Source organism: Microtus oregoni, unplaced genomic scaffold (assembly GCF_018167655.1).
Source record: "Microtus oregoni isolate MIOR12 unplaced genomic scaffold, Mior012 000012F_ref0000307, whole genome shotgun sequence".
In the NCBI taxonomy this organism is placed as follows: Eukaryota; Metazoa; Chordata; class Mammalia; order Rodentia; family Cricetidae; genus Microtus; species Microtus oregoni.
In genome coordinates, this window is record NW_024543071.1 from 53,890,409 (window position 1) to 53,904,148 (window position 13,740).

At 41.8% G+C, this 13,740-nt stretch overlaps 1 protein-coding gene and 1 pseudogene across 21 annotated transcripts in view; one reads left to right on the plus strand and one right to left on the minus strand.

Moving 5' to 3' along the window:
• Positions 1–13,740, minus strand: part of LOC121454784 — a 42,987-nt pseudogene that overhangs the window by 28,854 nt on the left and 393 nt on the right.
• Positions 1–13,740, plus strand: part of Ppp6r3 (protein phosphatase 6 regulatory subunit 3) — a 134,596-nt gene that overhangs the window by 28,801 nt on the left and 92,055 nt on the right. For all 21 annotated transcript variants that reach the window (XM_041660739.1, XM_041660741.1, XM_041660742.1 and 18 more), the window contains exon 2: positions 10,976–11,126. The gene's annotated coding sequence lies outside the window, so the exon portion shown is untranslated. The remainder of the gene's footprint in view (positions 1–10,975; positions 11,127–13,740) is intronic.

Here is a 13,740-nt window from a genome sequence, read left to right on the forward strand (position 1 = left end):
ATTCCTCATTCTTCCAGTGTAGAACTTACTTTGTTTTTAATCAGTGTTTAGCATTATCATTGTGCTGATTAGTTTTTTGTGTACTTGATACAAGGTAGAGTCATCTGGGAAGAAGCAACATCTCTTGAAAAATTGCCATCTAATTGGCCTTTAAGCGATATTTGTGGCATTTTCTAGACAGTGCCACATCTGGGCATGTGGCCTTGGGTGGTATAAGACAGCAGGCTGAGCCGAGTGGTGGTGGGTACACACCTTTAATCCTAGCACTCAGGAGGCAAAGGCAAGTGGATCTCTGTGAGTTGAGATCAGCCTGGTCTACAGAGTGAGTTCCAAGACAGCCAGGGAAAACACACAGAGAAATCCTGTCTCAATAAATCAAAGGGGAGGAGGAGCTGGAGAGATGGCTCAGAGGTTAAGAGCACTGATTGTTCTTCCAGAGGTCCTGAGTTCAATTCCCAGCAACCACATGGTGGCTCACAACCATCTGTAATGAAATTTGGTACCCTCTTCTGGCCTGCAGGCATACATGCAGACAGAACACTGTATACAAAATAAATAAATCTTTAAAAAAAATTAAAAAAAAATAAAGGGGGAAAAGGAGAAAGGAAGCTGGTAGAGCAAGCCAGTAAGCAGCATTCTTCCATGGTCTCTGTTTCACTTCTAGCCTCCAGGTTTGTCATAGACTGTAAGTTAAACCCTTTTCTCCCTAGATTGTTTTTAACTAAGTAGGACAGTTGTGATTGTCATATTATTTATAATTGTTAAGTGATATATTTATATTTCTCTTAAATGACCTTTGCACATTCCATGGAAATGGGTCTTTTTAATGCACTTGTCAGTGATTTGACATTAGATTCTGTTGTATTCTCAGGTACTCTACCCCATTTTCCTTTCTGAGGAACTTCTCATTCTGCAGTCTAGACTTCTTATTTAACTTGCTTGTGCACTGAGGTCTTGCTGTTCTTCCTCTGTCCTAACCTGGAAGGTGTTTTTTTTTTTTTTTTTTTTTTTTTGTTGTTGTTGTTTGTCTTTCATGCATGGGTGATTATATCCCTGGAGTCTTTGTTGTCTCTTGTTGCTCCCTCTCCTTTTGAGGAACATAGTCTGCAGTTGTTTTTCTGGGAAAATAAGCAAACCTCTTGAGGCTTGTCTTGCTTTATTTCTTTAGCTTCTATGTACTCAACTCTTGGGAGGGGAATGTAGAGCTGTTTGCATAATAGGTAAGCTCTTCACTACTGAGCTACATCCCAGCCCTCTTTGTACTCTTTTTGTTCGTTTTTCAAGACAGGGTTTCTTTGTCCTGAAACTTGCTGTGTAGACCAGGCTCAAGAGATCCACCTGCCTCTGCCTCCTGGATACTGGGATTAAAGGTGAGCACCATCAAGTCCAGCTTTCTATGTTCCCTTCCTCCCTCCCTCCATTCTCCTCCTCCTCCTCCTCTTTCCCCCTCTTGCTTTGTTTTTCAAGATAAGAGTTTTTCTGTGTACCCCTAGCTTTCCTAGAATTCAGTTTGTAGACCAAGCTGACCTTGAACTCTGCTGGAATTAAAGGCCTGTGCCACTGCTGCCTGGCTTCTGTGTACTCTTAAAAAAAAAAAAAAGAAACCCACAATGTTGGGGGCTGGAACAATGGTTCAGTGGTTAAGAACACTGATTGCTCTTCCAGAGAACTCTAGTTCAAGTCCCAGCACTCACATGGCAGTTTGTGACTATAACTCCAGTTCTAGAAGATCTGACACTCTCATACAGACATCCATGCAGGCAAAACACCAATGCACATTAAAGGGGGGGAAACTCCGCAATCTTTATTTTTTAAAATTTATGTCCTTGTGCATGTGTTTCCCTGCATGAGTTTATGTGCACCATAGTCATGCTAGTGCTAGAAAAGGAAATTGGATCCCTGGAACTGGAGGTACAGGTAGCAGTGAACCTCATGTGGGTGTTGAGAACCAAATCAGGTCTTTTGCAAGAAAGTGTACATAGTCTTAGCTGAACCATTTGTCTGACCCCCCTGTGTACACTTGAATGGTACTTTAGGGATGTGCTTCTGAGTTGGAAATAGTTTTCCCCTTGTTTTTGTTAGAACAGGTTGCTATAACAGAATGCTATGGCCTGAGCATTTAAAGAACAGGGATTTATTTATAGTTCTGCAGACTGTAAGTCAAGATCTGAGTTTTAGACAATGCAGATTTCAGTTGAGAGCCCCCTTCTGATCTACAGACACTATATTTTGGTGTGTCCTTACTTGGCTTTTCCTCAGAAAGCAAATATTCTTCTGGTGCTCTTCCTATAAGGATACTGACCTTGTTGAACCGTAGTTATCTGCATACTACTAAGGTAGCTGCTTGCTCCATAACAAGGCTTTATCAAAGAAGTTGAGAGCAAAATGGGGGAAGGGACTGGGCTTTCCTTTCCCCAGCTTCTCATTCTTTTATAAACCAGCCATTTGGCCATGCATTCTCTTTGGTCTCCTTGCCTCCTCTCCTTTCTCCTCACTTCCCTTCTCCTATCCTCCTCTCTTTCTCTTCTCTTTCTCTCCCACCCTCCATGGCCCAGTTCAGCCTGGGCCGTTCCAGGTGCCTTTGGCTGAACTCTCCCTCAGAGCTACCATCAAACCTTTCTCCTCAACAATGCCTAAGAGTGCTCATGCCCTCATTTTTATTCAGAGGTGTGCTTCTAGGACCTGCTTCATTGTCTTTTTTTTTTTCTTAAAAAAATAATATACATTTAACAGAAATTAGCATATAGTGTCTCAACTGCCTTTAAGATAAGGTGAACCTATAGCCATGGCTGGCCTGGAAACTCACTATGTAGACCAGGCTGGCCTTAAACTCAAAAGAGATTCATCTCCCTCTTCACATCTCCAGTACTGGGATTAAAGGTGTTCACCACCATAGCCTGTTTATGAGTGTACTATTGATTGGTGGTGCATTCATTTATAATGCTTGATCATCATTGCTGACCATCTGTGTGACTTATATCCTCTAGATCTAACTTGCCATTCTTCCTCCTCCCTGTAGGCTCCTGGCCATTGCCATTCTCCTTTCATACCAATTTTAACTGTCAAAGCCCTTCCTTTGGGGGTGTGGTCCAATATTACCTGAAGCTGCAGACAGTACTTGCCCCTAGGTGTACTGCTTGTGCCTATCATTCATATCCATGGTAACTTTAATTTCTAAATAAGGCAGTAAAGAGATAGAGTAACTTAATAGCAGCAGAAAATCTCAATGGTCTATAGTAAAAGCCATGAGACTGTCCTCAAAGTCTTTATCCAGGAGCCAAAGAAAGAAACTCAAGGTGGGAGGGGACTAGGGCACGTCACAAATTAGCAAGATTAACTTTGCCAAAGGATACTTTTGTCTTTTTTGTGACTTCTACAAGTCATTGGTTTGTGGAGTTGTAGCATGTGTCACCTTTTCTCCCCTGTGCTGTTCCCTCCTGCTCCCCTCAACATAATATTTTTATTGATTATTTTCAAATTTCACATAATGCACCTCAATTATATTCACTTCCCAGGCTTTCCAGATTCAACCTCCCCCTCCCCCCGTGCACCACCCCAAAAAGAAGAAAAGAAATAAAGAAAAAAATACACTAATTCCAGTTTGTGTTGCCCATATACTCAGTTAAAACTCCTAGTGGCCAGCCCCTTGAAAAATGAGTCCATTTCCCCCACTCCACACATACATCAGAAGCCATCAGTTGTGAAGAGCTACACTTCAGGATTGCTACAATTTTTAAGAGTTCTTTTCAATGGCTTCCTGTCTATACAGCCTTTTTTTGGTGGGTGGAGAGAGGTTGTTGTAGAAGCCTTGTGTTTCTCACATTCTCAACTGTGAGTCTGCATTCATTTAAACCACTGCAAAAGAAGCTTCCTTATCCTTTATAGTCAGTGGCAGCATGGATCATGGACTTTCATGTGGATTCTGATGACAGCACAGACAACGAACCTCTATATGGCGACAGCATAGACCATGGCCATCAACATAGCCTTTGGTGGTAACATGGACCATGGACATTCAAAAGGCCTCTGGTTGCAGCACAGACCACGGACACCATCATGATCACCAGCAGCAGCACTGACCACAGATACCAACATCGCCTCCTTCAGGAACACAAGACATTCACACGGACATCAACATGGCCTCCATCAACAGCACAGCTCACAGATATCAACATGATTTCAGGCAATAATACAGATCACAGACATCTACATGGCCTTTGGTAGTAATACAGGCCCAGCTGCAGCAGGACCACGGATACTCTGGCAGCAGCACAGACCATGGACATCGACATGGACCTCGAGCGTCATCATGGTCTGGGGCTCAACACAGATCATAGACATGGCCTCTGGGAGCAGCACAGATACAAACATGGTCTCTGGGGGCAGCACTGTCTTTCAGGATTGTTCCAATCCAGAAAATAAGTTGTTCTCCATCTCAGACATCCATATATTGCTCAGAGGCAGGGCGACCCTGTGACTGGGCAGCTTGTTAAGAGGTAGAGCCTGTGTGAACTTCAAGCTGCTGCATACCACCTTTCCCATCAGGCTACATCCACCCCCATCCCTGGTCCAACAGCAGCCTTTTCCCACACGTGTCACCACCATTTCGTCTCTAGTTCCGCACATGCTGTTCCATTCCTCCATCTTTTCCATGTCTCCATCATGTTTGTCCAGAGCTTCACATGCAGATACTCATTGCAAGGAGTCATTGGTCTGGTTTAAGATTTCTGGTTTCAGCTGGGCGGTAGTGGCACATGCCTTAAATCCCAGCACTCAGGAGGCAGAGGCAGGTGGATCTCTGTGAGTTCGAGACCAGCTTGGTCTACAAGAGCTAGTTCCAGGACAGGCTCCAAAGCTGTAAGAGAAACCCTGTCTCGAAAAACAAAACAAAAGACAAAAGAACAACAACAAAAAAAATGATTTCTGGTTTCTGAAGCACAATAAATACTGAATAATCATTGAGCGTTGTCTTGGGTATCCTGCTGTTGCCCAGAGTCATTTTGTTAGACAGGGCATCACACATCTCCCTGTCCTCAATGCTGGCCACCCATAGGCTCACCTGGCACAACCATTGTGCATGCAACCTGTGGGCAGCACCATGGTCCTGTGCTCTTCTTTCAGCAACAGTAGTGGTGGCTCCATGCTGCGAGCCAGTTCAAGGGCTGAGTGTCAGTCTTATTTAGTAATGACATGTTCGTTGTCCAGTGTGATTGAGCGCGCTCCATATTGCTCCTGTACCCTTCACTATCTTACCATTCTTTGTCAAACTCTACTCTGCCATCTTCTAATTTTGTGAGACCACTTTTTAAAAGCATCTGCATTTATTTTAGTTATTCTATAGATATTGCAGGCTTGGTGGACTCATCACAGCAGGCCAGTGTTCAGCTGCCATGGCTTCGTGTTGACTGCAGGGCTGACATCAAGGACGAGAGGACACCAGCTTGGTGGCATTGTTTCTCATCCGTGCACCAAGCCCTACATAGCTGCTGCAGATCATCTCATTATGTAGCCCTGTTGGTCTGGAACTTGATACATAGACTAGGCTGCCTATAACTTGCAGAGATCCTCCTGTTGTCTCCCAAGTTCTGAGATTAAAGGAATGTACCCCCATGATCCCCTCAAAATATTTTATGTTTTATGTGGGGGGGGGTGTTTTTTCTGCATGTAGTCTGTACACCAGGTATGTTCCTAATGCCCACAGAATCTAGAAGAGGGCATGAAATTCCCTGGAACTGGAGTTACAGACAGTTCTAAGCCATCACTTAAATGGTAGGCACTGAACCTGGGTCCTCTGGAAGAAAAACCAGTGTTCTTAACTGCTGAACCATATCTCCAGCCCCTTTCTTTTCTTTTACAGCTGAATATAATTTTTGTATTTGGCTGTTGATGGCCTCTTAGTTTGCACAACATGTTAGCTGTTGGGAATAATGTGGCTGTGAACCTGGTTGTACAGATGTACCATTGAGACTGGTTCAGAGCTCCCTTTTTCTTTTATGAATTTAGTTTTATGCGTGTGGATGTTTTTCTAGACTGTATATCTGCACCACCTGATGCCTAAGGAGGCCAAATCTTTGGTACCGTAGTTAACAGATAGTTTTGAGCCACTGAGTGTCTGCTGGGAGTTGAATCTGAATTTGTTGGAAGAAGAATTAGTGCTCTTAACTGATGAGCCATCGTTCCAGTCCCTTCCCACCCTCCCTTCCTTTTTTTTCCCCCCACGGAGGCACTCATGAAGGCTAGGCTAACCTTGCTATGTAGCTCAGATAATCAGGAACTTCTGATTCCCTCCCCCCCTTAAGTGATGATGATATTGCAGGAAGGCACCAATACACTGTTTATGCGATACTGGAGATAACCAAGGATATCGTGGTGTTAGGCAAACACTCTATTAGCCAAGTTAAATCCCCAGCCCTATACATTCTTTTGTATAGAACCTGAAGTGGAAATGCGGGGTTATCTGGTAATTTTTTTTTCTTATATGGTTTGTTTTGTAAGTATTTTTAATTACTTTAAGGAACCAACAGATTATTTTTCACAGTCCCTATAGTATTTTCCATTTCTCTCTGCAGTGCATGAAGGTTTGAATTTATCCACATCCTCACAGACTGTTTGAGTTTATTTATTTTTTAAATTGTAACCATCCTAATGAGTATGGGTGAGTATTTTAGGGGCTGCTTTGTACCTATCAGATGCTTCCCACTAAGCTCACTTCCTCTCCTCCTTCACCCAACTTCCACAGTTCTTTAGCTTTCTAGTGTGACTTTGAGGAAACCCAAAGCTTCTTATCTTTTTGATTATTTGTGAAAGCTCCAGGCTACTCTTCCTGGCTGGCTCATGAACTTCCAGTGATTTCAGTTTCTTCTGCTAGTCTCCTTCAGGAACTCTCTAATTTCTTTCCTTGTTTTCTGTTCTCATTATCTTAAAACTTTTCTATTCAGTTTTTAGTTTCTGCTCTGGGTCTTTAAATTTTGAACCCCCACCCCCAGTGGCACTTGGTGTTTAGTGAGCCATTATCTTGATCTTTCTGGAGGCAGCAATAACTTTTTTGTTTGTTTGTTTGTTTGTTTTTTGAGACAGGGTTTCTCTGTAGCTTTGGGGCCTGTCCTGGAACAGCAGTGACTTTTTAAGTGTACATTGTATATTTGTATCGTTCTGTTTTCTTTTGCAATTTTCTGTTTACTGTGATATTCTTCATGCTAGGCTTTCAGTGAGTCCTGAAACTCTTCGAGTGAATGCTCCAAGAGTGTCATTTATTCATATCTTCTTGCAGATTACATACTGATGAGTCACTAGAGAAAATGGGTACTCTACAGTGAAGAAATCTTACTGCCATCTTAACTGGTTAAGATCATCAACAGTATTGAGACAAGTTGACCTCATCTAGTTATCATTACACCAAAAATCTATACCCAGCATTCAAAACTGAAATGAAAGACAGAAATGCTGAAAACAAGTTTTATAAAATGTATTTAGATGATGGGAGACTTGGTTTCAATTGCGTGTGACTCTGACTTGAAGCATAGGCATTGCCATTGAGGTTACTGTGGTTCATCAGTTCCTTACTTGTGTACTTTCAGTGTTGTGCAAGAGAATAAACTCAGCAAATAGTCTTTGAAGGAGTTAAGGAGAGGCTGGAGGGTCACTTCCTATAGAGCTTGTATGGGAAATACTTGAGACCTAGGTTTCATCTTCAGCAGCACACCTGAATACATGCAGAGAAAGCTAATTTAGTTATTTTGAAATTTCTTGAACAGCTTAAACGGATCTTCCTGTTATTAAACATTTTATTTTGCTTTTATTTGCATGTGTGTGATGGAGTATTTCGGTATGTGCACATAAGAATATAAGTGCCCCTAGAGAACAGAAGAAGTAGTTGTCAGATCCCCTGGAGGTTAGAGTTAGAGGCAGTTGGGAACTGTTTAACATGGATATTGGGAACCAAACTTGGGCTTTTAACCATTGAGCATCCCACTCCTGGGACACCAAACCCTGAACTTTTATTTTAAGGTTAACAGATGAGAGTGGCTGATGGGCAGCAGCTTCAGTGTTAGGCAGGGCTTATTAGTTGGACATTATAGTGATCACTAGTCCTGCTCACTTGGTTAGTGAGCTCCAGTAAAATTTTAAGTCATGTTTTGTTCTCTCCCCACCCCATGATGGGGTGTGACCTTCCTTGGCCTGGCATTGGTTCTGTAGCTCTTTTAATTTTCATTGTGACTGAGGTAGGCTGTCTCAATTCAAAGAATGGTCTTTTAGCTTATGGTTATCTGCTAGTATGGAAGGAAAGGATGAGATGTAGGATCTCAGTATAATATTATTTGATCAATATTCTGTTTCTAGCACTCCTGATTTTGCTGTCTTTTTGCTTGTAGATTGTGCTTTAGGGAGTAGACATGAACAAAAAAAAAGACATTCTTTTACTGCCGTTTTGTAGATCTATTTTCAGTGCACATTGATTATTTCTCTTTACCCAACAGTCTCAGTACTGTTCTGGCACACAGTTCTGTTCTTCTGTATTTCTTACTATTCTAACATTTTTAAATATACGGATTTTCTTGGTATTAAACACACACCCAGAGTTTCCCTTAATCAATTTGTGATGTTAACTGTCATCTTGACAGAATCTAGAGTCACCTGGGAAACCGGTCTCTGGCCATACATGTGAGGATTATTTTGAAGTGGGACGAAAGACCTGGCCATTGTGGGTGGCACCGCTCCCTGGCTGGGGTCCTGGACTGTGTAAGTGGAGAGAAGGAGCTGAGCAGCAGCAGCAGCATCCATCACTCTCTGCTTCCTGATTGTGGATCCCATGTGAGCAGCTGCTTCAGGCTCCTGTGGTCTTGACTCCCTCCCCCTGCTGGATGGTACCCAGGAACTGTGTGCCGAAGAAAGCCCTTTCTCCTTCCAGTTGCTTTTGTTCAGGGTATTTTTGTGTTTTTTTTGTTTGTTTTTGTTTTAAATTATAGCAACAGGAAGCAAAACAAAGACATAGTCTAAATGAAAATCCATAGGCCCTTGAACAAAAGTTCTTTCTCGAAGGGATAGATGATGCCCCAACATCTATAGACATTTTAGCTCAGTCTGGATTCACAGTGTGTTGAACCATCTCACTGTTGCTTCTGGTGTTTAAATAGGAAGGACTATAGGCACTGTGTTGATGATACTGCTGGGAACCTGTTAAGAGTGGACCTGGTATTTTGCTTGCAAATGGACAGAATAGGTGGTTATTGATGGAATTTAGAATTGATTGCAGATTAGCTTGAGGGACCTGGAAATAGACAAATTTAGTGCCAATTTTTGTATATATATGCATTTTGAAGATTTGAAGAGTGTCTTAACGTAGTTTTTGTTGCTTTTTTGAGACAGGGTCTCTGCGTCATATGCTCCCACCCCCATCCCCCAGCTCCCTGACAGTCCTGAACTCAACACGTAGACCAGGCTGGCCATAAACTCACTTAGCTCCATCCGCCTCTGTCTTCTGAGTACTGGGATTAAAGGGTGTGCTACCACGCATAGCAAAGGGCTGTCTGGAACCTTAACAGAGAATGATAGGCTTAACCTTTAGTGGAGACAGGCTCTATGTCTACACAAACATACACACACACACACACACACACACACACAGTACTGAAGATTGAATCAGGGTACTCATATGTGCTAGGCAAGCATTGTACTGAGCTACACTCCTAGCAGTAATGCAATTTTTTTTTTTTTTTGGATTTCGAGACAGGGTTTCTCCGTAGCTTTTGGAACTAGCTCTTGTAGACCAGGCTGGCCTCGAACTCACAGAGATCCGCCTGCCTCTGAGTGCTGGGATTAAAGGTGTGTGCCACCACCGCCCGGCAGTAATGCAATTTTTATACTACCATATTAAGTTTGGCCTAAGGACTCTAGCAGGGCATACTGGTGCATGCGGAATCTAGACGATCAGCAATGCTTTCCTGAGTGTATGCTCAGAAAGCATTTAAATGGTGACATGCTTTGGTTTTAGCATTATTCTTCCTTCTCATTTTTTTTAAACTTGGGTTTGTTAACGTTTTTGTCAGTTCATTTTGTTTTAACATGCATTCAGCATAATGTCCATTTGTCTTGAGAAGGAAGTATTGCTCACAGTGTGGTGCAAGTTTAACTGAAACAAGGCATTAAGTAAGGAATGTTTTTTGTAAGGGCCTTATAGACTGCATTAATAATAAGTGTGGAGTCCCCAGGTTGTCTTTTTTCTGTAGTATTAGGTAGGTAACAAGTACTTTGTATAGATAATGTTCATTTTTTTCCCCACAGTTTGCTTAGTTGACATTAGAAACTATGGCTTGGCAGACACATCAGTGACAATGCCCTGTACAGAATCTAGTAAATTCTCATTTAGACATATCAGGGCATATGAAGGAGACTCTTCTAAGTTGTGTCTAGTGTCTTTTACATAGACACACATATGTACATGCACAATTTTATGTGTATGAGTATTTTGCCAGTATGTATGCACTGTGTGTGGTGTGTGAAAAGGTCAAAGAGTTCGGCAGATCCCCTAGAATTGGAGTTACAGACAGTTGTGTGTCACTGTGTACGTATTGGGGATCAAACCAGGGTATCCTCTGCAAGAGCAGCTAGTGCCCTAAACTGCTGAGTCATCTTCCCAGTCTTTTGCTTTGTATCTTATTAAAGTGTAGTGCTTTTGTAGTCAGCCTTCTGTGCGAGTGTCATTTCATAGACAGCAAGGACATGGTTCATCCTCCCAGTGCTGTTGTGGTGTCTGTATTTATCTCTAGGTTCTTCTTCAGTGTGTAATAAAAATTGGAGTATAGGATTATCTCTTTTTTCTGTGTTCACATAGAAAAGCTCCAATTTGGGCTTTTTAATTATCTGAGGTACAGCTCTGAGGGCATCAAGACCTTGAGCCAGTATTATTTTTAAGGGTAGCTGTCATCAGACCAAAACACAACACATGCGATTATCTGTTTTGTTTTTGTTTTTGCAGGAACACTCTATTTGATGCAGTATCCTCTCTTATTTCTGCTAATCTGCTAATGCGGTAAATTGGAAGATAGCTGTCACCAGGATAACCTGTAATGGGCAAGGAGCCACACAGAAGAAAACATTTTTTTTAGTTTTAAACCTTGGTTTGAAAGGTAAGACTGTTAAGATCATCAGTGTTTTCTTCCTGGAATTCTTGCCCATGGGAAAGCAGTTATATGTTCCTTTTTGAATGTAGAGCTGGGGCAGCCGGTCTAGATAGTCCATCTGCACTGGGAACTGTGTTGTACTATGTCTTTTGGAAGTTAAACAGCAGCCAGTGTAGCTGGCTTTGGTTTATGTGTAGAGCTCAATGGGTTATCTGTTTCCAGTGGGGATTGAGCTAGTCACCAAGGAGCAGCTAGGCCTTGCAAGCTGGAAGTGGTGTGCAGAGGAAGAGCATGAGACCTTAGGCCTAGACTGCCTGACTCTTGGAGGATTGGTGGGGTGGGGGAACAGTTTATTTTGTATCATTGGCTTTAGCCAGATACCTTGCATTTTTTGAGTCCCAATTGCCCTAACTCTTTACTGGCACTTTTGATTGAAGATCAGAGATTGGCTTTATATACATAGTTGACTTTGGCTCAGTTGGCATTTAATAGGAAATTCCACAGGGGACCATTGTGTCTCAGACTGAGCTTCTCATCTACATTTCAGATTTTCTGCTGACTACTCTTTGATGGCTTCCTTTTGTATCTTCTGGTTGGCATTGTCTCCCAAGGCCTTTTGACTCTTGGAACTATATTGCCCCATTCATCTCTATTACAGCCGTGGAGCTGTGATGCCCTTTGATTCTGATTGCTAGCAGATTGATCCCAAAGCATACAGACTGATGCTTTGCCTGTGACCTGCCAACTCCACCCTCTCCCCAAGAAGGAGGTAGCCCCTGCATTTCCCTAATGACATTTGTTCTCTTGCCATTTTCTCCAGTTGTGTCTGTATGTTATTGTCCTGTGACTTCTGTGTGGACACTTTTCTGTATGGATTCCTTTAGCCTCTCCTCTCTTTGCTTAATCTGCATTTAATTTCTTTTGGGTTTTTTGAAACAAGGTCTCTTTCTTGTTCTTGCCTCAAACTCTTAGTTATTATTCTTCTCTCATGTGCTGGGACTGTGCTCACTGCTTTGTGAATTCTTAGAGTATTTCATTAAATTAGTATAATGTTTGTTTGTTTTTTAAGTTGGTTTTTAAGTATTTTCTGAGCGAATAGTTGTGAATTCTGTTTTATATGGTTTGTACTTTTAAAATATATTTATTTATTTACTTATTATGTATACAATATTCTGTTTGTGTGCATGCCTGCAGGCCAGAAGAGGGCACCAGACCTCATTACAGGTGGTTGTGAGCCACCATGTGGTTGCTGGGAATTGAACTCAGGACCTTTGGAAGAGCAGGCAATGCTCTTAACCACTGAGCCATTTCTCCAGCCCCAAAATATTTTAAAATATACATGTTTTACAGACATGTATGTATGTGAACTATAATGTATGTATGGTGCCTTAAAAGGGCAGAAGAGGGCATTGGATCTGCTGGAACTGTAGTTATAGATGCTTGTGAAATGCTGTTTGTTCTGGGAACTGAGCCTCAGTTCTCTAAAAGAGCACACTGAGCCATCTCTCCATCCCCTAGTTAGTACTTTTTGACTAACAAAATTCATTAGTAATTTGTGGTAGGCTGTAATATTTCAGAAGTATTTCTGGAGAGATTATTTCTGATAGTTTTTCATTGTCTTCTGTTTTTCTTTTTCTTTGTTAACAGAGAGTCCTTAGCTTTGGCAGTCCTTAGAATGATTTCTTTCCTTTTGTTAGTCTTTTTTTTTTCTCTTTCTTTCTGGTTTTTTGAAACAGTGTTTCTCAGCAATAGAGCTAGCTAGTCCTGGAACTTGCTCTGTAGACCAGACTGGCCTCGAACTCATAGAGTTCCACCTGCCTCTGCCTCCCAAGTGCTGGGATTAAAGGTTTGTGCCTCCACTGCCAAGCTAGTCTTTTTTTCTTTATCATTTCTGCTCACCAAAATACTGTCCTATACTGGGATGAGGAAACATAAGAAAAGTTAGATGTTTCTAGTGGTCCTGGAGTCATTGGCAGGTGGCTAAAGAGAATTCTTAGAATGCAACTACTCAGGAGGTGTATGTAGAGTAAACTTACGTTATAACAGACCAGTTAGAAAATAGTTGTGGTTTTGCAGACAAAGCCAGAATGCCAAAAAGAATGTTAGGCAGATCCTTATGACAAAAGGGATAAATGTTTAGACTTCCATTGATGAGATTAAAAATGTAACAGTTGTGTTTTGTTTTCTCTGATACAAATTTATCTATGGAGGGAACTGATTTCTTTTTCTAGGGTGTAATACTTCACCTAATAGTTCTCAAAGTCAGAACTGCCCTCTCAGCTATCTCATATCAATCTGTGTCTCTCTTGTTAATGTTGATTAGTGACATTACATATTTCATCTTTGAAATTGTGTGTGTGTACCTGGGGATAGGACTGACTGTCAGGTTGGTGGTAAGTGCCCTCAGCATCTCATGGCCTCAGAGTGCCCTTTTACGTAGACAAGTGTTGTTGCAGCTGACTTCAGTTGAAGTGTGCTTAGTCAGTATTTGGATGGTGTGTATTGAGTTCTAGGATCTTTTGATGCTGTCAGTTGTCGTTACATTGTAAATTCTCAACTGAAGACTGAAGTGAGTGAGAGCTCCTTACTGTAACAGTCAGATGGCTTTTCAAAAGTGGAA